Source organism: Leucoraja erinacea, chromosome 15, assembly GCF_028641065.1.
Source record: "Leucoraja erinacea ecotype New England chromosome 15, Leri_hhj_1, whole genome shotgun sequence".
In the NCBI taxonomy this organism is placed as follows: domain Eukaryota; kingdom Metazoa; phylum Chordata; class Chondrichthyes; order Rajiformes; family Rajidae; genus Leucoraja; species Leucoraja erinaceus.
Window position 1 is genome coordinate 7,031,266 of NC_073391.1, and position 27,048 is coordinate 7,058,313.

At 47.3% G+C, this 27,048-nt stretch overlaps 1 protein-coding gene across 3 annotated transcripts in view; it reads right to left on the bottom strand.

Moving 5' to 3' along the window:
• The window catches only part of LOC129703924 (adhesion G protein-coupled receptor A3), a 619,806-nt gene that overhangs the window by 284,992 nt on the left and 307,766 nt on the right, over positions 1–27,048 (bottom strand). The gene's annotated exons all lie outside the window — the stretch shown is intronic.

The window sequence follows — 27,048 nt, forward strand, 5'->3', positions numbered from 1 at the left end:
CGCCTCTACTTCCTGAGAAGATTACGGAGAGTCGGTATGTCAAGGAGGACTCTAACTTCTACAGGTGCACAGTAGAGAGCATGCTGACCGGTTGCATCGTGGCTTGGTTCGGCAACTTGAGTGCCCAGGAGTGAAAAGACTACAAAAAGCTTACTGCCCAGTCCTTCATCGGCTCTGACCTCCCTACCATCGAGGGGATTTATCGCAGTCGCTGCCTCAAAAAGGCTGGCAGCATCGTCAAGGACCCACATCATCCTGGCCACACACTCATCTACCTTGAGATAGAAGGTACAAGAGCCTGAAGACTGCAATGTCCAGGTTCAGGAGTAGCTTCTTCCCCACAGCCATCAGGCTATTGAACTCAACTCAAACAAAACTCTGAACATTAATAGCCCATTATCTGTTTATTTGCACTTTATCTGTTTTATTTATTCATGTTGGTATATATTGGTATATGGACACACTGATCTGTTCTGTATTCATCCCTTCTATATTCTGTTGTGCTAAAGCAAAGCACAAATGTAATTGTCCTATCTGGGATACATGACAATAAACTCTCTTGAATCTCTTGAATCTTGAAACGTTCAATAATTTCACTTACAAACTTTGGGTAAGATAGTGTAATGCTAATATGACTCTGTTTCAGTGCAGTTTGGAAAATAGTTCTGGAGTTTGACAAGATGTTGTTTACTATCTCCCAGTTGCCAAACACTTTAACTCCCCTTCCCATTCACACATTGACCTTTCGGGCCTGGGCCTCCTCCATTGTCAGAGTGAGGCCAAATGTAAATTGGAGGAACAGCATCTCATATTTCGCTTGGGCAGCTTACAGCCCAACTGTATGATATTTGATATCTCTAACTTCGAGTAACTCCCTCCCCTACCCTAGTCATCGTACTAGTTTCATCGTTGTCCTGGTGAGTTCCTCTGTCTGTTTGGTCACTGTCACCTATCCTACAGCCAACAATGACCTATTGTGTGCCCTACATTTCCTTGATTATTGTTGCTTTTTACATATCTTCCATTTATTTCTCCAAAGTACCATCAATATCTCTCAATCCCCTTTTCCCTGACTCTTAGTCTGAAGAAGGGGCGCAACCAGAAACATCACCTATTTATTTTCTCCAGAGATGCTACCTGACCCGCTGAATTATTCCAACCTTTTGTGTCTGTTGCTTCCATTTGTAAGCCTTAAAAGCTGCATGGGAAGGTGGGAATTGGGGGAGGGGGATTCTTTGATATGGCATTAGGGTGAAAGTATAAAGAACTTTGAAGGTGAAACTTGAGATCACAGCTTGATGAGCTCGAATATAAGAAGGGAAGTTGATCCAGCTTATTTCTACTCTGTGGCATTTGGAACAACATATCAAGATACCACATGGTGCATCGTGAAATATACTCCTACACATTTATACATTGCTTCCTGCATTCTATTTAAAAAAGTATCCATGCAAACATGTATATCATCAAATGCTATAATGATACATATTTGGAATTATACATTTGTCTCCTTTATTTAAAGAGACATATGTGCAATTATTAAGTTATTTAGTATCGTAGTTTCCACATTTGCAAAACTCATTACTACGAGTTGTACTTAACATTTCTGAAGTGTCCACTTCAGGCACTAGTGAATCTAGTAACCATCTCTTCATGTAGGTCACAAATGAAGAGTGTTTATTTTAATACTTGAAGTATACGGGTAAAGTGGATGAACATAGAGCCTGGATTAGTGCATGGAACTCTGATGTTGCTGCCATTATGGAGACTGGGTTGCGAGAGGGACATTGAAGGGTTCCAATGTTTCAAACATGATAGAGATGGGGATAAAATAATTGCTTTACTAATCAGGGAGAATATCATGGTAGTAATCAGAGAAAACATACAGGGAAGAGCATGCACTGAGGCAATATGGGTAATATTAAAAAATAAGAAAGGTTCAATTACACTAATGGGATTATACTGCAAGACTATTAATAGTCAACTGGAGAAAGAGGAACAGATATATATATATATATATCATAGTGAATAACTTTACTTCCACAATTTTGGGCGGCATGGTGGCACAGTGGTAGAGTTGCTGCCTTAAAGGCCTGTCCCACTTGGGCGACCTAATCTGCGAGTTCTGGTGAGCTTGCCTTCGACTCAAACTCGCAGCAAGGTCGGCACGACGTCGTAGGAGGTCTTCGTAACTCACCTTCATGCTCGAGAGTGGTCTCCGTGTACTCGAGGCCTCAACTTGGTGCAGCGTTTTATCCAATATGTTAAAAAATGTCCGCGAGTAAAAAAATGTTGCCATGGAAAAATTAGCTACGTTTTTTGCTCGTAGGTTTAATAGGTCAATAGACAGTAGACAATTGACAATAGGTGCAGGAGTAGGCCATTTGGCCCTTCGAGCCAGCACCGCCATTCAATCATGGCTGACCATGGTCATAGTAGGTGGTTATGTTATTCGTAGGTAATCGAGGGTAGTCTTGAGTAGAGAATTCCAATGATTCATAAGTTCATAAGTGATAGGAGTAGTATTAGGCTATTTAGCCCATCAAGTCTACTCTGCCATTCAATCATGTCTGATCTTATCTTTCCCTCTTAACCCCATTCTCCTGCCTTCTCCTTACAAGCCTGATACGCGTGCAAATCAAGAATGTATCTCTGCATTAAAAATATCCATTGACTTGGCTACCACAGCCTTCCATGGCAATTCACTACCCTCTGATTACCTTCCGTCCACAGATTCACTACCCTCTGACTAAATAAATGTCTCTGCATCTCCTTGCTAAAAGAACGTTCTCTAATTCTGAGGCTATGAACTCTGGTCACTGACTCTCCCACTAGTGGAAACATCTTCTCCACATCCGCTCTATCCAGGCCTTTTGCAATTCAGTAGTTTTCAATGAGGTTCCCCTTCATTCTCCTATACTCCAGCGAGTATAGGCCCAGTTCCGACAAACCCTCATCATAGGTTAACCTACTAATTCCTGGGATCATTCTCGTAAACCACTTCCAGACCCTCTCCAGCGCCAGCACATCCTTCCTCGGGACTCAAAATTGCTCACGATACTCCAAATGCAGCCTGACCAGTGCCTTATAGAGCCTTAGTATTACATCTCTGTTATTGCATTCTAGTCCTTTTGAAATAAATGCTGGCTTTGCGTTTGCCTTCCTTCCTACCGATTCGACTTGCAAATTAACTTTTTGGGACTAGCACTAGCATTCTGCACTAGCACTCCCAATTCTGGATTCTCTCCCATTTAGAAAATAGTCTACGACTTTATTCCTACTACCAAAATGCATGACTTCACACATTGCTACACTATATTCCATCTGCCATTTCTCTGCCCGCTCTCCCAACCTGTCCACGCCCTTCTGTAGAGCCTGTGCTTTCTCTACATTACCTGCTCCTCCACCTATTTTCTGCAAACTTGGCCACAAAGCCTTCAATCCCTCATCCAAATCATTAATATGCAACATGGAGAGTTGCGGCCCCAGCACCACCCCAACGCAGAACTCCGCTAGTCACTGGCAGCCAACCTGAAAAAGCCTCCTTTATTCCCACTCTTTGCCTTCTGCCATCCAACCAACCTGCTATCCATGCTAGCATCTTCCCTCCCTTTCATAGTCGAAGGGAGGTCGAAGGAGATCAAAGGAGGTCATCGTCACTCTCCATTATTCGGTGTCCAACTTTCCCGAAGTTCGTCGTAGCTAGTCGTAGCTAGTCAAAGCTGGTCTTCAACATAGTCGAAGGAGGTTGAAGGAGGTCTTCTACACAATCAAAGGAGGTCTTCAACATGTCATTTTTTCAAACTAAACTCTTCTAAACTCACCAATTAGGTCACACAAGTGGGACAGTCCCTTTACAGCATTTACAGCACAGAGACGTGTGTTCAATCCTGACGACGGGTGCTGTCTGTACGGAGTTTGTACGTTCTCCCCGTGACCTGTGTGGGTTCTTTCTGATAACTTTGGTTTCCTCCACAGCAAAGACGTACAGGTTTGTAGGTTAATTAGCTTGGTATAAATGTTTTTTAAAAGTCCCTAGTGTAGGATAGTGTTAATGTGCAAGGATCGTTGGTCGGTGAGGACTCAGTGGGCCGAAGGGCCTGTTTCCGCACTGTATCTCTAAACTAAACTAAACTAAAATTTCCTCAGTGCGAAAGGCTTAGACGGGGCAGAATTGTTGAGTGTATCCAGGAGGGATTCTTGAAACATATGTGAACAGCCTAATTCGAGAGGGACCACACTGTATTTTGTATTAGATAATGAATCTGGCCAAGTCCCTGGTATTTGAGTGGAAGAGCATTTTGAGAATAGCGATCACAGTTCCATAAGTTTTACGATAGTTATGAATAAAGATAACCTTTAGGGAAAGTACTAAATTGGGGTAAGGCAGATTACAACATTACGCAGAAGTTAGATGGAGAAAATTAGGACTAACTGTTATTGGGTAAATTCACATCTGTTCCTGATCAGAGTTTAAGATCAGCATTTTCCAGTAAAGTGGAGAAAAGGATGGCAAGCTTAAGGCAACCTTGGATAAGCAGAGAGATTGTAAATTTGGTCAAAATGAAAATTGAACCATATATAAAGTTTAGCAAGATGAAATCAGACAGAGGCTTTGAGGAACATAAAGTGAGCAGGAAAAAAACTCAAGCAGAGATTTTGCCAAAGGGGCCATGAAAACTCATTGGCAAGTCGCATTTAAGAAATTCGCAAGGCTTTTATATGTACACTAAAAACAAAAAGGGAAACTAGAAATAAAGTAGGATCAAACAAGAGAAAGTAATATTAAACTGAAATATTAAACAAGCATTTTGCACCTGAATTCAACAAGGAGAAAGTCATGGAGGATAATGAGAGGTATGTGGGGTATGCTAACATGCTTGGTTCATTTGCGATCAAGGGGGCAGTGGTGTTGGTTGGTCTCATGAATGACATTATGGTGGATAAATCCCCAAGGCCTGATGGGATCTGTCCCTAGTTATTGAGAGGGACAACCGGAAGAGATTGCACGGGCAACAGATCCTTGCATCTGTTGTTGCTCCAGCACTCTGCGTCTTTTTTTGGAAAACCAGCAACGGTAGTTTATTGTTTCTAATCGTTGTATCTTCTCTTGTCACAGGTGAATCCTGGTAGAGTGGAGAGTAGTCTATGTTGTTCCTTTGTTTAGAATGGGAAGTAGAGATAATTCAGGAAATTATAAGCCAGTGAACTTCGTGACAGTGATAGGCAAACTGTTGTAACGAATTCTTCGGGAAAGGATTTACTCGCATTTAGAAGAGAATGGGATAATTAGCAATGGCCAGTATGGCTTTGCCCACAGCATGACTAACTAATTTGAGGGAGTTTTTACACTCGAGGTTATTGATGAGAGAAGGGCAGTAGACAATGTCCACTTGCATTTCCTGAAAAGTGAGTCATTGTGGGCTGATCGAAAAGATAAAAATGCTTGGGATCCATGGTGACTTAATTGTTTGGATTCATAAGTGCCTATGTCTCAGGAGACAAAAGATGGTGATGATTCTGTCTGGCAGTCACCTGTCGTGTTCCATAAGGACCTGTGCTGGGATTTCTGTTTGCGATATCATATCATATCATCATATCTACCTATATATTAAAATGTGTGTGTGCTTGCGTGCGTGTGTGTGTGTGTGTGTGTGTGTGTGTGTGTGTGTGTGTGTGTGTGTGTGTGTGTGTGTGTGTGTGTGTGTGTGTGTGTGTGTGTGTGTGTATGTATGTATGTCAGATTCCATTTTCAGATATTTTGTTTTTGGCCTTTGATTTCTTGGTCCGCCAAGACCACACGCTGAAACTCCGAGCTTTTGTCCATTTCGGTAGAGATTTCACTTTTACATTCTCAAATCCACCACTTATTAAATTTCGTCGTGTTTGTGTACACGTTTTTTTTAATAAAATCCTTCTCCGCACCCCCCTCCCCCCCCAATTTTTTTTTCTAAATGTTAAAACAAACCCAGTTCTCACCCATAGAATGTTGGTGAATGTTCCATCGTGTGATGTCACAATGCCATCCCTCACAGATGCCCAATCGGAATGGATCTCATTTACATTTGCCTTTGCACCAGCCCTCCCCCTCTCCCCCGCAGCCTGTGTCGAAGCGCGTGATCACGTGTGTGGGAATAGAGAAAGATTGGAGGTGATAGGGAATGGGGAACAGATGGAATGTCCCTACCCCTCCCCTTCCACTTTCCCTCCCCACTCGTTCCCCTCTCTCCCCCCCACTCCTTTCCCCCTCCCTCCCCTGCCGCAGCCCCCTCCTCCCCTACCTCCCCCCTCCCCCACACCTCTCTCCCCCTCCCCATCCCTCTCCTCTCCCCTCCCCCTCTCCATCTCCCTCTCCTCACCCCTCTCCTCCCCCCTCCTCTTCCCACCCCTTCCTCTCTCCCCCACCCCCTTCCCTCTCCCCCCACCCCCTTCCCTCTCTCCTCCTCCCACCCCCCCTCCCCCCTCCCCACTCTTCCCCCCCTGCCTCCACACTCTTCCCCCATCTCCCCTACCCCATCTCCCTCCTCCCCTCCTTCCCCCTCCCCCACACCCCCCCCCCCTCCCCTCCCTCACCCCTCTCTCTTCCCCCTCTCCAAATCCCTCTCCTCACCCCTTGCCCTCTCCTCCTCCTAACCCCATCACTATCTCCCCCATCCCCCTTCCCTCTCTCCCCCCCCCCCCCCGCTTCCCTCACTACCCCTGCCCCCTTACCCCTGCCCCTCTGTCCCTCTTCCACCACTCCCCCACCCCCCTCTCCCCTACATCCCCACTTCCACTTCTCTCCCCACTTCCCACACCCCTCTCCACCCATCCCCCACCCTCCCTCTCTCTCTCCCCTACCACCTTCCCCTACCCCTCTCTCCCACTTCCACCACTCCGCCCTACACCACCTCTCCCCCTCCCTCGCCATTCTTCCATTATCTCCCCCCACCCCCCACTCCTCCCCCATCTCCCTCTCTCTCCCCTTCTCTATCCTCTCCCTCCCCACTCTCCCCCCCTCTCTCCACTCTCCCCCCACACACTTCCCCCCTCCCCTCCTACCCTTCCATCCTCCCCTCCCTTTCTCCTCTCTCCCCCTCCCCCACCCTCTTTTCCCCCATCCACCCACCCTCCCCCACCCCTCTCCCCTCCTCCCTTTTCCCCCTTTCCCCCCGCTCCCCTCTCTCCTCACCTCTCTCCCTCCTCTCCTCCCACTCAAACCCCCACCCCTCTCCCCTCCTCTCTCCCCACCTCTTCCCCCTACCATCTCTGCCCCTTCCACCACGCCTCCTACCCCTCTTCCCCCACTCTTACCCTCCCCACTCCCTCACCACTCTTCCCCCCCTCTCTCTCCCCCCTACCCCTCCCCCTCCCTCACCACTCTTCCCCCTCTCTCCCCTCTACCCTTCTCCCCCTCCCTCCCCACTCTTCCCCCCCTCTCTCCCCTGCCCCCTCTCCCTCCTCCTTTCCCTCCCCTCCCCCTCCCTCCCCTCCCCCCACCCTTCTCCCCCCCCCTCCCCTACCCCTCTTGGTCTAGTGTCTTTTAAAAGTGTGTGTGTGTCTGTGTGTGTGTGTGTGTGTGTGTGTGTGTGTGTGTGTGTGTGTGTGTGTGTGTGTGTGTGTGTGTGTGTGTGTGTGTGTGTGTGTGTGTGTGTGTGTGTGTGTGTGTGTGTGTGTGTGTGTGTGTGATTTTGCATGTGAAACGTATCTCCTCGAAAACCGAATGCAAAAAAGCAGAGATTTTTACAATTTCGGTAGAGATTTGACATGTTCAGAAATCCACTCCTCTCTAGATTTCGTCAATTATTTATCCAGATTTTGAATAAAATTATTCACAAAACATCAAAATTAAAAAAAATCAAACTGCTGCATGAGTCACAGTGCCACCGACAGATGTCCAATCACAATGGATCTCATTTACATATGGGACAGGTGTGGGAGATTGGAACCTTCACTTGGTCCCACTAAAATCGAACTGCTGCATGAGTCACAGTGCCATCTCACAGATATCACAATGGGACATGGGTGGGAGATCTCTCCCCCTCCCTCCATCCCTTCCACACCCGTGCCTTTCCCCCACTCCCCCCTTCTCTCTCTCTCCTCCTTTCTCTGCCTCCCCCCTTCTCTAACTCCCCCTTTTTCTCTCTCCCTCTCCTTTCTCTCTCTTTCTCCCCCTTCTCTCTCTCTCTCTCCCCCTTCTCTCTCTCTCTCCCCCTTCTCTCTCTCCCCTACTCTCTCCACTACTCTCTCCCCCATTCTCCCCCCTCCCCCACTCCCCCCCCCCCCCCCCTGTGTGTGTGTGTGTGTGTGTGATTTTGCTGTGAAACGTGTCTCCTCGAAAACCAGATGCAGAAACGGGAACATTTTTACATATTTCAATAGAGATTTTCCTTGCAAGCTTAGAAATCCACTCCTCTGTACCGTTAGTACATTATTTTCCTGACTTTTTAATTAAAATTGTAGACCAATCTGACCTTTTGTTTTAATCTGACCACTGCCCAGCTGCTGACGTTACAATAACAGTGAAATGTTTACATTTTCTGGTAGAAAATTTCCTTATGATTTCAAAAATCCACTCCTCTATCAATTTGGTTGATTATTTCCAGAGATATTTACTAAAATTTAGCACCAAACTGACATTTAAAAAAATATATTAATGTTGCCCAGCTGCTGACCTCACAATGCCTTTGCACCTGGCCCAACTGCCACCAGGCCCCGCCCGTCCCTGCCCGCCCACACCCCCGGCTTGGCAGTTGGCCCCGCCCAGCCCCGACCACTGACCTCACAATGCCTTTGCACCTGGCCCAACTGCTTCCTGGCCCCCCCAGCCTGCCAGGTTGCAGATTCCATTGGTTTTCATTGAAATGAATTTAATTATTTGTCACTTAACATCACAAATTTTTAACATTAACTTTTAATTTCAAAGACAGTTTAAAAAAAATAAATTTGCTGTCTTCAGCTTAAATCGGACCTGCTGTGTGTGGAGGGGGAGGGGGGATTGGGAGGGATGGGGGGGGGGGGGGGGGGGAGGAAGAGGGGATTGGGGGGGGATGGGGGAGGGAGGAAGTGTAAGGGGAGAGGGAGTAAATTTCAATCTGCTGCATGAGTCACAGTGTCACCTCACAGATGTCCAATAGCAATGTATCTCATTTACATATATGACAACACAATGGGACAGGTGTGGGTGATTGGAACCTTCAAGTGGTCCCACTAAAAATAAAACTGCTGCATGAGTCACCCTCCATGCTCTAATCCCATTCCCACCTCCCCTACCCCCTTCCCTCCACCCCCATCCCCTTCCCTCCACCCCCATCCCCTCCATCACCCTCCCCCACCCTTCCACCCTCTCCCCCCTTCCCTTCCCTTCCCTTCCTCCCCCATCTCGCCCCCACTCTCGCCTCCCATCTCTCTCACACCCCTCTCTCCACCACCACCCCCCTCCCCCACCCACCGAGGTCTGCCTGGTCCCCCAACGCAACCCATGCCCCACTGCAATATTCCTCCACTCGCCCATTTCCCCAATGTAACCCACCTCCCAATGCAATATTGCACCACTCATGCATAGCCCCCAACTGCGCAGGCACTGCTCAATTCCCCTCATCCCTCAGCACTTCCTCCCCCTCCACTTCACCCCTCCCTCTTCTTTTCCTCTCTTCTCCTCCCCTCCGCAATACCTCCCTCACCTCTCACTCCCTCTCCTTTCCCCTACCCTCAGTCACTCCCTCCCTCCATCCATAAGCAGCATCTGCAGTTCCTTCTCCACAGGGGGATGGGGGTGTGGGGGGGGGGGAGGGTACAGGGGGGAGAGGGGGTGAGGGGGGGGCAGAGTGGGGGAGAGAGAGGGGGGGGAGAGGGGGGAGGGGGGAGAGAGGTTGAGGAGGAAGGGGTGGGGGAGGGAGATGGAGAGGGAGGTGGAGGGGGTAGGGGGGATGGAGTGGAGGGAGGGAGGAGGGGGAGGGGGACGAGATAGGGGGAGGCTGGATGGAGGGGGAGAATGGGGGAGGGGGGGCAGAGGGGGAGAGGGGGAGTGGAGAGGGGGAGAAGAGGAGTGGGGGGGGAGAGAGAGAGGGGGAAGTGGAGAGGGGGGAGGGGGAGGGGAGGAGGTAGAAGGAGGAGAGGGGGAGAGAAGAAGAGGGGGGAGCAAGGGTGGGGAGGGGGAGAGAGAGGGGACGGGGGTGAGGAGGTGGAAGGGGGGAGAGGGTGAAGAGGGGGGAACAAGGGTGGGGAGGGGGAGAGAGAGGGGGAGGGGGTGAGGGGGGAGGGTGGAGAGGGGGAGGGGGAGTAGAGAAGAGGGAATGGAAGAGAGGCGGAGAGGGGGGAGCGAGGGGGGGGAGAAGAAGGGGGGGGGAGAGATTGGGAGGGGGAGAGAGGGGGGAGTGGGGAGGGGGGGAGAGGGGGTAGAGAGGCGGGAGGGGAGGAGAGGGGGAGGGAGGTGGAGATGTGGAGTGGGGAGAGGGAAAGGGGATAAGGGGAATAGGGAAGGGGGAGAGGGGGGCTGAGGAGGGGGGGAGTGGGGGTGAGGAGGGGGAGGGGGTGAGGAGGGGGAGGGGGGGGGTGAGGAGGGAGAGTGAGCGGGCGGACTTGCCTTATCTTTAGAGATGTAGGAACAAAGTGAGAATGACCTTTGTTGAAGGATTTGAGGAATGTTATTGAAATGCTAGCTCGCTCATTGTGACGTCATTAGAGAAAGGCACTCGAGAGAGGGGAGGGGGGTGGAGGTATCTTGGGAGTTCTCGGGAAACGCGAGCCGAGGCACGAGCATGCATAGTGCGTCAACATCGGAAGCGCGCAGAAACTCACAGAAGCCATCGGAATGCCCTGTGAAGCTGTCAAAAGCCCTTGGAATGCGCTCAGAAGCTGCAGTACAAAGCCCACTTGCTCGTTCTTTTTGCGTGTTTTGAAGAACGAGGGGTGGGAGGGAGGGGGTGAGGGGGGAGGGAGGAGGGAGGGAGGAAGTGGTGACGTCACTCGCTGTGCGTGGAACATTGGGCAACAGGCCGCGAGGAGCAGAGCCATCGTGACGTCATCAGCGAGACCATCTCGTTTATGCACGTTAATTGAATTCTATGAACATTTTCATAACTTGGGAAATAATGCACCAAATTTTCAGATGAGGTGATTTTTGACCATGGCATAAATCTCTATCGGAATATGTAACAATTTCACCGTTAGTGTATCGTGTTTTCGAGGAGATGTGAATCACAGACGAACGGACAAATACACAAATAAATACACACACATCCAAGATCAGAGGTTTATAAGTATAAAGACATATATATAATGACTTGGAGGTAAATGTAGATAGTAGATAGTTTGCAAAGGACACAAAATCGGTGTAGTTGCAGACAATATGCAAGTTAATGGCAGGAGCCTTTACAGCATTGACGTACAGAGGGATCTTTGCATACAAGTCTACAACTCTGTGAAAGTGGCAAACACAAGTAAATAGAATGGTATGGAAGGCGTATGATTTGCTTGCCTTCATTGGTCGAGGCATTGATCATGCAACTTTGCAACATTGCAACTTTATATATATGGTCTATGGTATATAGACACATTGAACTTTTATCTCCTGTCTGTATTATGTTTACATATTCTGTTGTGCTGCAGCAAGCAAGAATTTAATTGTGGCACATGACAATAAAACTCTCTTGACTCTTAAATCTTTGTTTAGGCTGTATTTGGAGTATTGCGTGTTGTTACTGCCGTCCAATAAAGGACGGATGTGGAGGCTTTGGAATGGGTGAAGAAGACATGCCCAAAGTGCTGCTGTATTAGAGGGTGTTAGTTCTAATGGGTGTTACACAAACTATGGTTGTTTTCTCTAGAGCATTAGAAGTTGTACATGCAGACAGAGACTAGTTTAACTTTGCATCAAGTTCAGCACAGATATTGCGAACCTTAGGGCCTTATCCTGCGCTGTACGGTTCCATGTTCTATTTTCTAAATACATTCAATCTTCACGACAGTGGTTGTATGAGCATAATTACCTCTATAATTCTGAATAAACTCAATGCCGTCCCACACTTTAGATTAATCTTTTCACAAATATCCAATATTCCAATTTATAAGTAAAACAAGTAAGTTTTGGCCCAGAGCTGCATACCATGAACTCAGTGGTCAGAGTCTGATCTGGTTGCCTTTCAGCATTCTCTGTTTCTTTGTTCTCTTCCATCCCAATTCCCCATTCATGTCTTAAATTGCTAAACCGTGCATCTCCTCTTTTCCTTCCCTCTTGAGCTTTACAGTGAATTTACCCACTGCTTTTCCTTGAGCTCTGCAATTACCATACACCACTTACAATCCTACTGTCCTGAAGTTATGTTGCACTGTTTGCTTTGTTTGAATCATTGCCTGATTCTGAAGGCAACTACTGAGGTTTAATTTATCTTTTTACTTCTTTCCTTGAATAAGAGTTCTCAATCTAAAATTGCCTGAGCAACAGCAACCAAGCATTATGACAACCACTTTAAATGATTGACACACATTATTACCCACATTCTCTTTAAATTTTCTCCTTGTGTGTCTCTTGTTTGCTCCAACATTACTAAATTCTTTCTCACCAGGCATCAGAATATGGACTTGTTTTCAATCCTGTAACCAGCAATGCTTCCATTCCTTGACTCAAAGATGCCTTTAGATTGACATATCCTCCTTTGCTCTGTTTTTGTAACCAGTGCTGTTCATTTCTGCTTATTTAAGGGACAATGTAAGTGCATTGAAAGCAGTTCAGAGATTACTTAAGAGCCTGTCCCCCTTAAGTGTCCCTAGCACGCAAATTACTCGACCTCGTGCTCGCGTTGAGCCGCGACGATCCCGCGAAAGTCGAGCGCGATTACATGCGTACGCACAGCCGTCTGGAGTGCGTGACGTCATTTGAAGATGGACACAAAGCTGGAGTAACTCAGCGGGACCGGCAGCATCTCTGGAGATAAGCAATGGGTGACGTTTCGTGTCGAGACTTTTCTTCAGTTTGAAAAGGAGGGTCTTGACCCAAAACGTCACCAATTGCTTCTCACCAGAGATGCTGCCGGTCCCCGCTGAGTTACTCAGCCGAGTTTGGCGATCGTTTGCCTGCTTCTGCTGCTGTTGGAGGTGAGACGTTGCATCACGCCAGGGTCTTGGGCCTGTCCCACTTTGGCCATCAGTTCCGCGACAGGCCGTTGGCGTGTGGAGATTTAGTTCATACAAGAATTTCGGAGCCCCGCGCGATGTCGCGCACAACTACATACCCCTCCGCACTTCTAAGTTGGACCGGCCCCGCGCGGCCATACAATGCCCGTGCACCTCAACGTGACGACGAGGTCATGTAATTTGCATGTCAAGGACACTTAGGCTATTTTTCGGGCGACTGCCGGCGACTGTCAAGAGTGGAACACACACAAACACATCGCTTCCTTCACCAGCCCGTTACGCAGGCAGGCGACAGGGCAAGCGGGGGGAGCGCTGTCTAAGTGAAATTCACACTGTGCGAAGGCAAGATGATACAGACACACACCGCGATGAACAGGAAGGTTGGCGCTGTAATTAAGACGGCTAGTGTACTTTAAAATAGTCCTTTAAAATAGGGGGGAGAAGGGGGAGAATGAGTGGAGACCGCTCTTAAGAAGCCAGACAAACTTTTAAGAAGACAGCGGTACACAGCTGTGAAGCTCGGCGGACATTAACATTACTGGTCAGTTATCCTTGGTTCTGAAAACTACTGCGTACGTTTTTTTTCCCAATGAGCCAATGAAATTCACCGGTCAGCACCGACTACAACCTACAAGAACCTCCGAGGACCTTCAACCTCCTGGCAACCCACATACGGCACGAGAATTCTCGCTACTCTCCACGGTGGCTTCATTCTAGTCGACGCTAATTTTCCAACACGTTGAAAAATTTGCGGTGGATATAATGAGGCCGCGACTAGTTCCCAGAAAACGGGAACGCCTCACGACCCTGAAGGCAACTCCCCGGCAACCACCCGCGAACATGTGATGTCTGCATAGCCTCCTGCAGGCGCCTAAAAAGTCGCCTCAGTGGGACAGGCCCATTACTAGACTATTACAGAAGTGAGTGGGTTTTATGAAGAAAGGTTGAATAAACTGGGGTTTTTTCCAGTGGAATTTATAAAAGTGAGTGACAAACCAACTGAAACATAAGATTCTGAGGGGTCTTGACAGAGTGGATATGGAGAAAGTGTAAAGGGCCTGTCCCACTTGCAAGCGATTGCGTGCGTTTGGCGCGACCAAACGGAAGCGGAGTTCACGCGAAGTACGCGCTAAGTTCGCGCGTGACGTCATTTGCGTCATGCTTACCAATCAGCTGGTCAGGAGGCGGGCTAACTGAATTTGGGCTTCGCACGGCGTTGTGCGGTGACGTCATCACGGAACGCCACGCCAGGTGGTAACGTCATCGCGCAATGACACGCGCTAGGCTTACGCCGTCAAGACGCTGCGTACGCTGTCAAGACGCTGCGTACGACATCAAGATGCTGCATATATGACCGCAATGCGCCTGCATGCCGACAGGCCGTTGGCGCGCGAAGATTTCGGCCACTGCAAGAATTTCGGAGCCCTGCGCGATGTCGGGCCCAGCCCCGAACAACTCCGTGCTTCTAAGTGGGACCGGCCCCGCATAGCCATACGGTGCCCGTACGCCTCAAGCGACCACGAGGTCGTGTAATTTGCAAGCCAAGGTCGCATAAGTGGGACAGGCCCTTTTATATCTTTATCTTGGATCAATTCACTTTGATGAGGAAAAAAATGTTCACACCAAGGGTTGTGCATCTGTGGAATTCTCTGCCTCAGAAGGCAGTAGAGGCCAATTCTCTGGATGTTTTCAAGAGAGAGTTAGATAGAGCTCTTAAGGGTAGCGGAGTCAAGGGATATGGGGAGAAGGCAGGAACGGGATACTGATTGTAGATGATCAGCCATGATCACAGTGAATGGTGGTGCTGGCTCGAAGGGCCGAATGGCCTACCCCTGCACCCATTGTCTATTGTCTGTTGAAACTATTTTCTGAAACCTTTGCAAATGATATTTGCTCCTGTCCTCATAACAAAATTTAAAAATTCAACCTATGATTTTTTCATAATAATAAACTTGAATTTGAGCAATGACAATGTAGTTTGCTAAATTGCTGAGTATAATAACAACATTCAAAAGCCACTTGGACAGGTGCACGGATAGGAAATGTTTAGGAGGATATGGGCCAAACGTCGGCAAATAGGACAAATTTAGATGGGCATGTTGGTCAACATGGACGAGTTGGGCCATAGAGCCTGTGGGGCTCTGTGCTGGAACTCATTCTGATTAAAGCCATATTTTCCATCTGGTTTCTGCAATACACCTTTCATCTGTTGACCTGCTGCTTTACAAATTCTCATTCTCTGTTACCTCCTTGAATACCATTGTAGTCATCGACTCACTGTTTCATGTAACCAGCACATCTATTCTGTCGCCTGTAACCATTGTCTGTAAGTGTTTGCTCGCTGTCTGCTCAGATGTTGCCTCTACACTCTGGTGTGTGAGGAATTTGAATCATCTTGCTGCCAAGGCTATGATCCTTTCAAAAACACAGTCTCTCAGTCTGTGTGTCCTGGTGCTGTCCACTCCCGTGATCAATGGCGCATGCTGATAACCTATAACCATGATGGATACAACCTTCCACCTTATACACGATTCAGATACCATCTTGGTCTACCTCAATGGAAAGTAGTATAAATTAACTAGATACATATTTTGTCCCATCACATAATGGACTCACTGTGTTGTCTCTACATTTCATTCAAATTCACTCAATAAAGTGATTGTCTCATCTTTATCATTCTTTTCAGTTCTACCCTCTGACGATGCTGGGGCTTTGCAGCGAGTAGTCGAGGGGTTACATCTGTTGAAATGGGCAAAGGGTGGGAAATGCAGCATAAATCTGCTGAATTCTGGATTCAGCAATCATTTTGGGCAATGATCGGGAAACCCCTGCCAAAGTAGGCTTGTAATTGTACAATGTTAATCACGCATACAGGCCAACTGAGTAGAAGCAATTCAGAGCTCTCTAAATCTGCCAGTGAAAGAGAGAGGAGAGCAATATTGGGCTATTATTGGACTCTACTTGATTGACTTTGCTGGCTTTGCTTAGCACTAAATGATATTCCCTATCATGTATCCGCACACTGTAAATGGCTCAATCATGTGTTGTCTTTCTGCTCACTGGATAGCACTCAACAAAAGCTTTTCACTGTACCTCGGTACGCGTGACAATAACCTGAACTAAACTGATCTGGGTGTGGATTGAGAAGGTGATTATGTGATCAAAACAGCTCCCATGGCAGATGATGTAAAGCTTTTGTTTGCAGTGGTTTTATTGGTTCTTTCCTTAACATACTCTGGAGGACATTTTGAGAGGATTAATGCAATTTGTCTTGCTTTGTTCTACATTTTTGAATCTGCCGACATCCTTGCATCATTTAGCAGGTCCCCAGTACTTGAATATGTACAGTATAGTTTAGTGTATTGTCAAATGTATCGAGCAACAGTGAACATCTTTTGTCGCATGTTATCCAGCCAGCAGAAAGACAATACATGTTTACAATCGAGTTATTTACTGTGCATATATATGTGAGAAGGGAATAATGTTTAGTGCAAGGTAAAGCCAGCAAAGTCTGCTCAAGGATAGTCTGAGGGTCACTAAAGAGGTAGATAGTAGCTCAGGTAGATAGTAGCTCAGGCCTCCGCCTCACAGCTTTCTTCCATGGGAAGGAGTCCTCGCCCCCCACTGATGACCCCTTATCCCGTCGCCAACTCACCCCCTCCTTGTGGAACCCCCCTCGTGGCCAATTTCCGGCTTTAGAACTTTTTATCAATAACTGCCGCCGCGACATCAACCGCCTCAACTTCTCCACTCCCCTGTCTCACTCCAATCTCTCACCACAGGAACGTTCTGCCATCGACTCACTCCGCAACAACCCAGATTTGGTTATCAAACCCGCTGACAAGGGAGGTGCCGTGGTAGTCTGGCGCGCCGATCTCTACAAAGCTGAGGCCACGCGCCAACTATCGGACACCTCCTCCTACTTACCCCTGGACCATGACCCCACTGACGAGCACCAGGCCACCATCTCCAGCACCATCACCAACTTCATCCACTCCAATGCCCTACCCGACCGAGCCTCCAATCTCATCGTTCCCCAGCCCCGCACAGCCCGATTTTACCTTCTCCCTAAAATCCACAAACCTGATTGTCCCGGAAGACCCATTGTCTCCGCCTGTTCGTGCCCCACCGAACTCATTTCCAAATACCTTGACTCCATCCTATCACCCTTGGTTAAATCCCTCCCTACCTATGTCCAAGACACCTCAGACACTCTCCGTCGTCTCCGCGCATTCAATTCTCTAGGCCCTCACCCCCTCATCTTCACCATGGACGTCCAATCACTATACACCTCCATCCCCCACCACGATGGTCTCACAGCCCTCCGGTTCTTCCTCGACCAGAGAAGCAACCCATACCCAGCCACTGACACTCTCCTCCGCCTAGCGGAGCTGGTCCTTACCCTCAATAACTTCGCGTTCGACTCCTCCCACTTCCTCCAAATACAAGGCGTAGCTATGGGCACACACATGGGCCCCAGCTATGCCTGCCTATTTGTAGGTTACGTCGAGCAATCCTTGTTCAATACATACCAGGGCCCCATCCCCAACCTCTACCTCCGCTACATCGACGACTGCTTTGGTGCCACCTCCTGCACCCGCACACAACTGACTGACTTCATCCACTTCACCACTAATTTCCATCCGGCACTGAAATACACCTGGACCATTTCCGACACTTCCCTACCATTCCTTGACCTCACTATCTCCATTGCAGGTGATAGACTTCTAACCGACATACACTATAAACCCACTGACTCCCATGGCTATCTGGACTACACTTCTTCCCACCCTGCTTCCTGTAAGGACTCCATCCCCTACTCCCAATTCCTCCGTCTACGCCGCATCTGCTCCACGGATGAGGCGTTCCACACCAGGACATCTGAAATGTCCTCACTATTCAGGGAACGGGGGTTCCCCTCCTCCACCATAAATGAGGCTCGCACCAGGGTCTCTTCCATACCCCGCAACACTGCTCTCTCTCCCCATCCCCGCACTCGCAACAAGGGCCGAGTCCCCCTAGTCCTCACCTTTCACCCCACCAGCCGTCACATACAAAAATAATCCTCCGTCAGTTTCGCCACCTCCAACGTGACCCCACTACTCGCCACATCTTCCCATCTCCCCCCATATCTGCCTTCCGCAAAGACCGCTCCCTCCATAACTCCCTTGTCAATTCTTCCCTTCCCTCTCGGTCCACCCCCTCCCCGGGTACTTTCCCTTGCAACCGCAAGAGATGCAACACTTGTCCCTTTACCTCCCCCCTCGACTCCGTTCAAGGACCCAAGCAATCGTTCCAGGTGCGACAGAGGTTTACCTGCATCTCTTCCAACCTCATCTATTGCGTCCGCTGCTCTAGATGCCAGCAGATCTATATCGGTGAGACCAAGCGGAGGTTGGGCGATCATTTCGCCGAACACCTCCGCTCGGTCCGCAATAACCAAGCTGACCTCCCGGTGGCTCAGCACTTCAACTCCCCCTCCCACTCCGCCTCCGACCTCTCTGTCCTGGGTCTCCTCCATGGCCACAGCGAGCAGCACCGGAAATTGGAGGAACAGCACCTCATATTCCGTTTGGGGAGTCTGCACCCCCGGGGCATGAACATCGAATTCTCCCAATTCTGTTAGTCCTTGCTGTCTCCTCCCCTTCCTCAGCTCCCCTGCTGTCTCCTCCCACCCTCCAGCCTTCTGGCTACTCCTCCTTTTCCCTTTCTTGTCCCCACCCACCCCCACCCCCGATCAGTCTGAAGAAGGGTTTCAGCCCGAAACGTTGCCTATTTCCTTCGCTCCATAGATGCTGCTGCACCCGCTGAGTTTCTCCAGCTTTTCTGTGTAAGCTCAGGATTACTCTCTGGTTGTGGTAGGATGATTCAGTTGCCTGATAACAGCTTGAAAGAAACTGTCCCTGATCTGGTGGTGTGCATTTTCACACTTTTATACCATTTGCCTGAGGCGAGAGAGAGGAAGAGGGAGTGGCCAGGGTGCGACTCGTCGTTGAATATGCTGCTGGCCTTGCTGAGGCAGCATGAGGTATTAGTGAAATCTATGATTTGTGTGATGCTTCCACACTCTGCTGTAATTTCCTGCGGTCCTGGACTATACAGTGTCCCCCAGCTGAGCCACGAGGCACACAGCCGCAGGGCAGCAACTGCAGGATTTTTATGATTCATTTCCAGGATCAGAGTAGCACTAGCAACACCAGTATTTATTGCCAAACCCTCGCTGTCTTTGAAAAGCTAGCATAAGCTTTCTTCTATTGTCCTTTTGGTAAAAATACTTCTGAAATGCTATTGTCCAGGAGCTCCCAGATCTAAACCATAAGACTGGCGATAGTTTTCAAATTTATAATAGTGTTTTATTAGAAGCACAAACTGCTCCAATGAATCTACTGTCTTTATTCTTCCTGGTAAGTCGAAATTATTCCATCAACTTCCTGGCTTGTGCCTTGTGATTGATGGAAATGCCTTGGAGTATCAGAAGGTGAGCCTTCACTGCAGGATGTTCAGTTTCTACCCATGTTACATATTTGACTTAACCTTTGTTTTGTGGTCACAACCGACTCCTACGATATTGATGATGGCAAATTCAGCAATGATAATGCCACTGAATGCCAATGGAGTAGCGGTAGTGCTGTTGCTTTACAGCGTCAGGTTCTTTCCTGACTATGGATGTTATGACTGTATTGAGTTTGTATGTTCTCTCTGACTTGTCATCCTTGGTATCCTCCCACACTCCAGACGTACAGGTTTGTAGGTTAATTGGCTTGGTATAAATGTAAAAAAATGGTCCTTGTGTGTAGGGTAGTGTTAATGTGTGGGGATCTCTGGTCGGTGCAGACTCGGTGGGCCAAAGTGTCTGTTTATGCACTGTATCTCTAAACTAACATAAACAATGTAACAATGTAAACTAAACAAAACTATATATATATATACTTATATATACTATACTAGACTAAGTGGGACCCGGGAGGGCTGGTCGCCCAATGCAATATTCCACCTTTCCACCAATTCCAATATTGGTGGGGGGGGAGGGGTGGGGGGGGGCTTTCTGGAGCGCTAGTATGGGTGTTGTGGGCTGATGCAACTGGTTTCCAGAGGGCTAGTATTGTGGGCCAAATGGATTTTTGGGCTGGCAGCTCAGTCACTCAAGCCTGTTGTGCTGGCAGCTCACTCACTCACGGCTGGTGGGCTGGCAGTTGACACACGGCTATTCCTTGAAATTCCATTTCAAGCAGGGTGCAAGGCCACCATATTCAAGTGCAGTTTCATACCATTTCAAGCAGGGTGCAAGGCCACTAAAGACAGCGAGTCGTGACCTCTCCCTCCTCCATCTTGCAGAGACAGAGCCACGCCCACACTTCGGGATTTTATAGTTCCCCCCTCCCACCAGATGGGGCGTGGCCTTCATGGCATGATTGACAAGAGAGAGAACTTCAACATTTTTTAAACACTAATAACTCTTTTACTTTTCATCGATGGGAAAAATCCTCTTGTCCTGCACAGCGGAGGTAGACTCTGAATAACATGGCCAAAAATCACAGCCATAAGTGGCAGCGTTTTTTCTAAAATCAATATACAGAACAGGAAGTGGTTAAGATCAGACTTTTAGAGAGAGAGAGAGAGAGAGAGAGAGAGAGAGAGAGAGAGAGAGAGAGAGAGAGAGAGAAAGAGAGAGCGAGAGCGAGAGCGAGAGAGAGAGAGAGAGAGACACACACAGAGAAATATATACATATATACATCATTTATTTATTTAATCTGTCAATATTCATTATTTCCTCCCATAGTAACTAATATTCTAATTTCTTTCCTACTGTTAAAAATGATTTCAACTGACCTCCTTCAAGCTATACATTTTTTTTAACCCTCTGTAGCTCACAACATATTAAACCTATGCTAGTGTAATTTACAGTACAGTAGCCATGTTTAAAATAACGGGTTCCCCCAGCAACCATCTCCATCTCAGATCAATGGTAATTTCCTTTCTTAGATAAATTTCACGCCGTTCATTTGGTAAATATTTCCCAATCTATTTGACTTATTCTATATTTTCCTGCAGCTTGCTGTCTTTGACTTTTCATGTTGATTTAAACAAAAAAGTAATTTTTGTTGCACTCAGTTTTTTCCAATCATCTCACAATCATCAAGTGAGTACTTTTGCTAAGATTATCGAGTGCTTTGCAGCATGCTCCCTGCTGTTATAATTAGCTTATTTTCCAGTAAATTGCCTATAACACATCATTTTATGTGTGTGATATCCAGAATAATGGTTTTACTTTGATCCTGTTAAGGATTCACATATTCATACCATTATTTCTTCCTCATTCTTTCATATCATTTCTCTGTGGCTGAATGGTATGTACAAATATGTAACATATTTTCAATGCCACACTGATTAAACAGCTTCATCTTAATTTAATCTCAACAAAGGGAATCTGAAAACTGATATCCTGATGAAGGGGCAGAAGGGAAACTTACAAAATGTTCTAAATCGCAATTTGAGTGAACAATAGATAGAGACACACTTTCAGAGGACATGGCTGAATGCTTATGACTTGGTAGGAAAAATAAGGAACAATAATATATAAAATGTATCCAGCTTAAAAATGTTCATACATCTGCTAATGTGTAACAGAGTTCTATCTAAAGCGGGCAGCACAGTGGAGCAGCAGTAGAGTTGCTGCCTTACAGCGCCAGAAACCCAGATTCAATCTTGACTACAGGTACTGTCTGATTGGAGTTTGCAGGTTCTCCCTGTGACCTGCGTGGGTTGACTCCAGGAACTCCGGTTTCCTGTCACCCTCCAAAGACTTACATGTTTGTAGGTTAATTGGCTTGGTAAAATTGTACATTGTCCCTAATGTGTAGGATAGTGTTAGTGTGTAAGGATCGCTGGTCGGTACGGACTCAGTGGGCCAAAGGGCCTGTTTCCACGCTGTATCTCTAAACTAAATTAAACAAAATATGTCGACATGTTTCATGATGAGCTGCACACTCTTAAGACAAACCCTCTGTACTTTATCGCATTTAGTTAACTCCAAACAGAGAGCAGGAGAAAGATTGCTTTGCTGGGTGCTATCTAGGTCATAACGGTGAAAGAACATGCATACACTAGGCGGTTGCCAGGGTGGAGCAGAATATATTAGTTAGCTTTTGTACTTTACCATCCACTATTGACTCACCACCCTTTCAAAGTGATGATTGCTTTTCATTTTCCCTGGCCAGGGAGGATTGGCCAGAGGGAACTGTGAGGATTGAAGATTTCCTCAGGTGGAGGGTTGTGGTTGAACACCACACATCTTGAATTGGAGTCGTACGGTCACATGCAAATAGACTCTTCGGCCAAACTTGTCCATGCCAACCAAGATACTGTACCTCATCTAAGCTTAGTCCCATTTACCTGTGTTTGACCCATATGCCTTGCAACCTCTTTCATCCAAGTACCTGTCAAAATGTATTTTAAATGTTATTATCAGACATGCCTCAACCACCTCCTTTGGCAGCTCATACAATATATTCCACCCTTTGTGTGAATAGTTGAATATTAACTGCACAGAAGACTTTTTTGCTTTCAAATTCATGCTGATTCTCTGCAAGACATACTGTAAATCCACCCCTGTAATTTTCTCACAGCCAGTATTTTTTCCCTTCAAGTACTGATCCGATTCTCTATCGATAGGCATCATTGAATCTCTCTCCAATAAGCCCTTGAGCAATGTATTCTACCCATTAACCACTTGATACATAAAAACATAATTCTGCACATCGCTTTATCTTCTTCTGTCAATCATCTAAAATTTGAGCCATTTGCAAAAAATCCTCATAACTTCAAACATTTCTTTAATCATATCTCAGGTAAACCATCTCAACTCTAAGGATAACAACCTCAGCTTCTCCCGCCTTTCCTCAAAGTCTGTCATCCCTGAAGCCGTTCTTGTAACTATTTTCTGTTCTCACCCCACACAATCACAACATTCATTTAGTTTAGTTTAGATCAGAGATACAGCACGAAAACAGGCCCTTTGGCCAACCGAGTCCCCGCCGACCAGCGATATCCACACATTAACACTATCCAACACACACACACCAGGAAAGATTTCCAATTTTACCAAGCCAACTTACAAACCTGTACGTCTTTGGAGTGTGGGAGGCAACCGGAGCTCCCGGGGAAAATCCACGCAGATCACGGGGAAAATGTACAAACTTCGTGTAGACAAACACCTATAATCTGGATCGAACCCGCGTGTCTGGCGCTGTAAGGCAGCAGATCTACTGCCGCCCTCCAGGTGATGAGCAAAACTGGAGTCTCAAACACTGTTTTACAGGCTCAAAATATCTCTGCCATTCCCCATCAGGACGGCTTTGGGCCTCTATTTTTTCAGTCGAACATGAATCCAACCAGTTTCCCTCTACTAATTTTCTTCTACATCTGGCGGAACTTGTGCTCACCCTTAATAACCTCTCATTCGGTTGCACCACTTTTAATAAATCAAAAGCATAGCCCTTCTTTGGCATCTTCCCAGCATCCCTTGTTACAAATCTCCTCTGGCACCACTCCTCAACTCTTTCTCAGCTATATTGATAACTGCATTGGCGCTCCCTCATGTACCCATGGAGAACTTCTCAATTTTAAATTTACCATTAGCATCCAACCTGCCCTCCAATTCATTGGGACCATTTCTCCCCTCTTTCATGATCTCTCTGTCACCATCTCAGAGGACAAATCACACACTGATATCTACCACAAATCTAACTCCCACTGCTACCCCGACTAACCTCCTCCCATCCGGTCTTTGTAATATCCCATCCCTTCCTCCCAGTTTTTCTGCCTCTGCCACAGCTGTTTTGCAGACAAGACCTTCCACTCCACAGCATTAGAGCTGTCCTCCTTCTTTAGGGAATGGGAATATCCCCTAGTGTAATTGATGGTTGCCCTTACCAGCATCTCTTCCATTTCCCGCACATCTGTGCTCACCGTGTCTTTCCTCCAGAGATAAGAGGGGATAAAGTCCCCATGGTCTTTAGTTTCACCCCACCAACTCCATGCCTTCAGCACATCATTCTTCAATGTTTTTGCCAGCTAGAACATGATCCCAGCACCCATCAAATATTCGCCTCACCACTCCTTTCTGCTTTCCACAGGGACCACCTTTGTGATCTCTAGTCCACTCAACAAGCATCTTTCCCTGCAATAACTGTCCCTACACCTCCACCCTCACCACCATCCAGGGACCCAAACAGCTTTTCCAGGTCAGGCAGAGATTCCCAAGCACCTCTTCTCACCTTGACTATTGCATTAGGTTCCCTCGATGTGACCTCCTACACATCACATATAAAGCGCAGACTAGGCAACTGTTTTGCCGAGCATCTGCACCATATCTGCGAAAGCCCTCTCTCTATAATTTCCCCCTCCATTCCCAAACTGACCTGTCTGTCCTAGGCCTCCTCCACGGCCAGGTTGAGGCTGCAGGAAAACTTGAGGAACATCATTTCATATACTGCTTTGGTAGCTTGCAACCCGATGGAATGAACGTTGAATTCGCTAATTTCAGTTAATCTGCTCCTCCTCATCTCTCTATCCAGACGAACCTTACCATGCATATCTTTCTATTGCCAACATCTCACTCCCTCTCAACCTCCTTTACCTCCCCATTGTCCACATATCTTCCCATCAGATCCAGACCCCCATTATTCCCATCTGCCCACCCCACCTCTATTACTTGGTCCCATCCCCACCTTCCTTTCCCATCAGATCCCATAACCTGCAGCCCCTGGTCACCTCCGCAAATTACATCCCAGTCTCTGTTGTTTTCTCCATCCCTCTCTCCCCCACCTGACTCCAACCCATCGATCCACTCCTCCTCACCTGGATCTATCTATCCTGTGCCAGTTCTTGCCTCTTGCCCCTTACCCCCTCCTCCTTGGACTTGTTTTCTCCAATTCACACTAGCCATCTTAGAAATGTACTTCAACCAGTAGTGTTTCCATAACTGCATGTCTACATGATGTGTGACAACACTAAGGCATGCTGAGCATAGCCTGGTGACCTGGCAGTAGTAACTTTGTCTTGCTTGCACAATCGTCTGTTCTGCCATCAACACTGGGATGACAGTATGGCAGTTGGTTCCAAGGGGTTGGTTGTACAAATTGAATGGAGGAGATGATAAGAGACACCCTTGGGTATGAGGTATCGATCATGCACCTGTCTACCTGTAAGCGTAATTTCCCATTCATCTCACTGTCCTAACCTACCTCATCGAAACGTACCGAATAGTAAATGGCTCCAATAGAGTGGATGTGGAGAGGATGTTTCCACTAGTGGCAGCGTCTAGGACCAGAAGTCATAGCCTCAGATTTAAAGATTGTTTCTTTAAGAAGGAGATGAGGTGGAATTTCTTTGGTCAGAGGGTGGTGAATCTGTGGACATTTTTGCCACAGAAGGTTGTGAAGACCATCAATGGATACCTTTAAGGCTTTCATGATTAGTACGGATGTCAGAGTTTATGGGGAGAAGGCAGAATGGAGTTAGGAGGGAGATAGATCAGCCATGATTCAATGGCAGGGTAGACTTGATGGGCCAAATGGTCTAATTCTGCTCCTATCATTTATGACCTTTACTTTCTGTCCATGGCAGTCTGTCACAACATTTTCTAGGTCACAAAACTAAAATGAAAACCAGTACAAAATAAATATTCCATATCAAATGTATATAGCAAACTGCCAGTGTGCATCATCAATAACTAATTACCAGTGTGCATTCAACTATTACTTTTCTTCCATGCAGTGTTTCCAGTTTTAATACACCTTGTGTTTTGCACCTTGGCTGGTGCAAGGGTTGATATATATTTTAGTGAAGATGATTGCAGATGGCTCTGGACGTTCCATTTGCACCTTTTTTCACCATGTCCAGGAGCTGTCTCGAGTAGCTGGCAAGAGCAAAGATGTTTGAAGCATGCTCTTCTGAACACGGGTGTCAGTCTTGGCTCAGTGGGTGTAGTCTCACCTCTGATTCAGAAGGTTGCAAACTCACAGGCAAGTAATTCCAGCCCAACCATCAGAAATGATAGATGTTGTCTTAGTAGTGGCACCAAGCAACACTTACTCACCTCCTCACCAGGATCCAGTTTGAGTTTTGCTGGGACCATATTACTCCAGACCCTATCACAGCTTTGGGGCAAATATGGTGTAAAGAACTTGAATTCCAGGGGTAAGTAAAGGCTAACTGCCCTTGATCTCAAGGCAAGATGACCTGGTGTGGCATCTGGCACCTCGGTCAACCGGTATACGGGCTTCAAAAGAAAATATTCCACAGTTTGGAATCGCACCTCACAATAAAGGAAGTAATGGTGATTGTCAAGTTTAATCTTTCCAGCTCCAGAACATCACTGCTGTTAGGTCTGAAGTCACATATGCACCAGACAACATAGGATGGTAGATTTCCATTCTTGGAGAACCTTAGTGAATCAGAAGGTAGGCAACAATGCTGGAGAAACTCAGCAGGTGAGGCAGCATCTATGGAGAGAAGGAATAGGTGACGTTTCGGGTCGAAACTCTTCTTCAGACTGATGTCGGGGGGAGGGGAGCAGGAAAAAGAAAGGAAGATGCAGAGACAATAGGCTTGTGGGAGAGCTGGGAATGGGTGGGGAAGGAGAGAGAAAGCAAGGACTACCTGAAATTGGAGAAGTCAATGTTCATACCGCTGGGGTGTAAAATACCCAAGCGAAATATGAGGTGAAGTTCCTCCAATTTGCGCTGGGCCTCACTCTGGCAATGGAGGCCCAGGATAGAAAGGTCGGATTCGGAATGGGAGGGGGAGTTGAAGTGCTGACTGAGCGGAGGTGTTGGGCAAAACGATCGGCAAGTCTCCGCTTGGTCTCACTAATGTAGAGAAGTTGACACCTGGAACAGCGGATCCAGTAGATGAGTTGGAGGAGGTGCAGG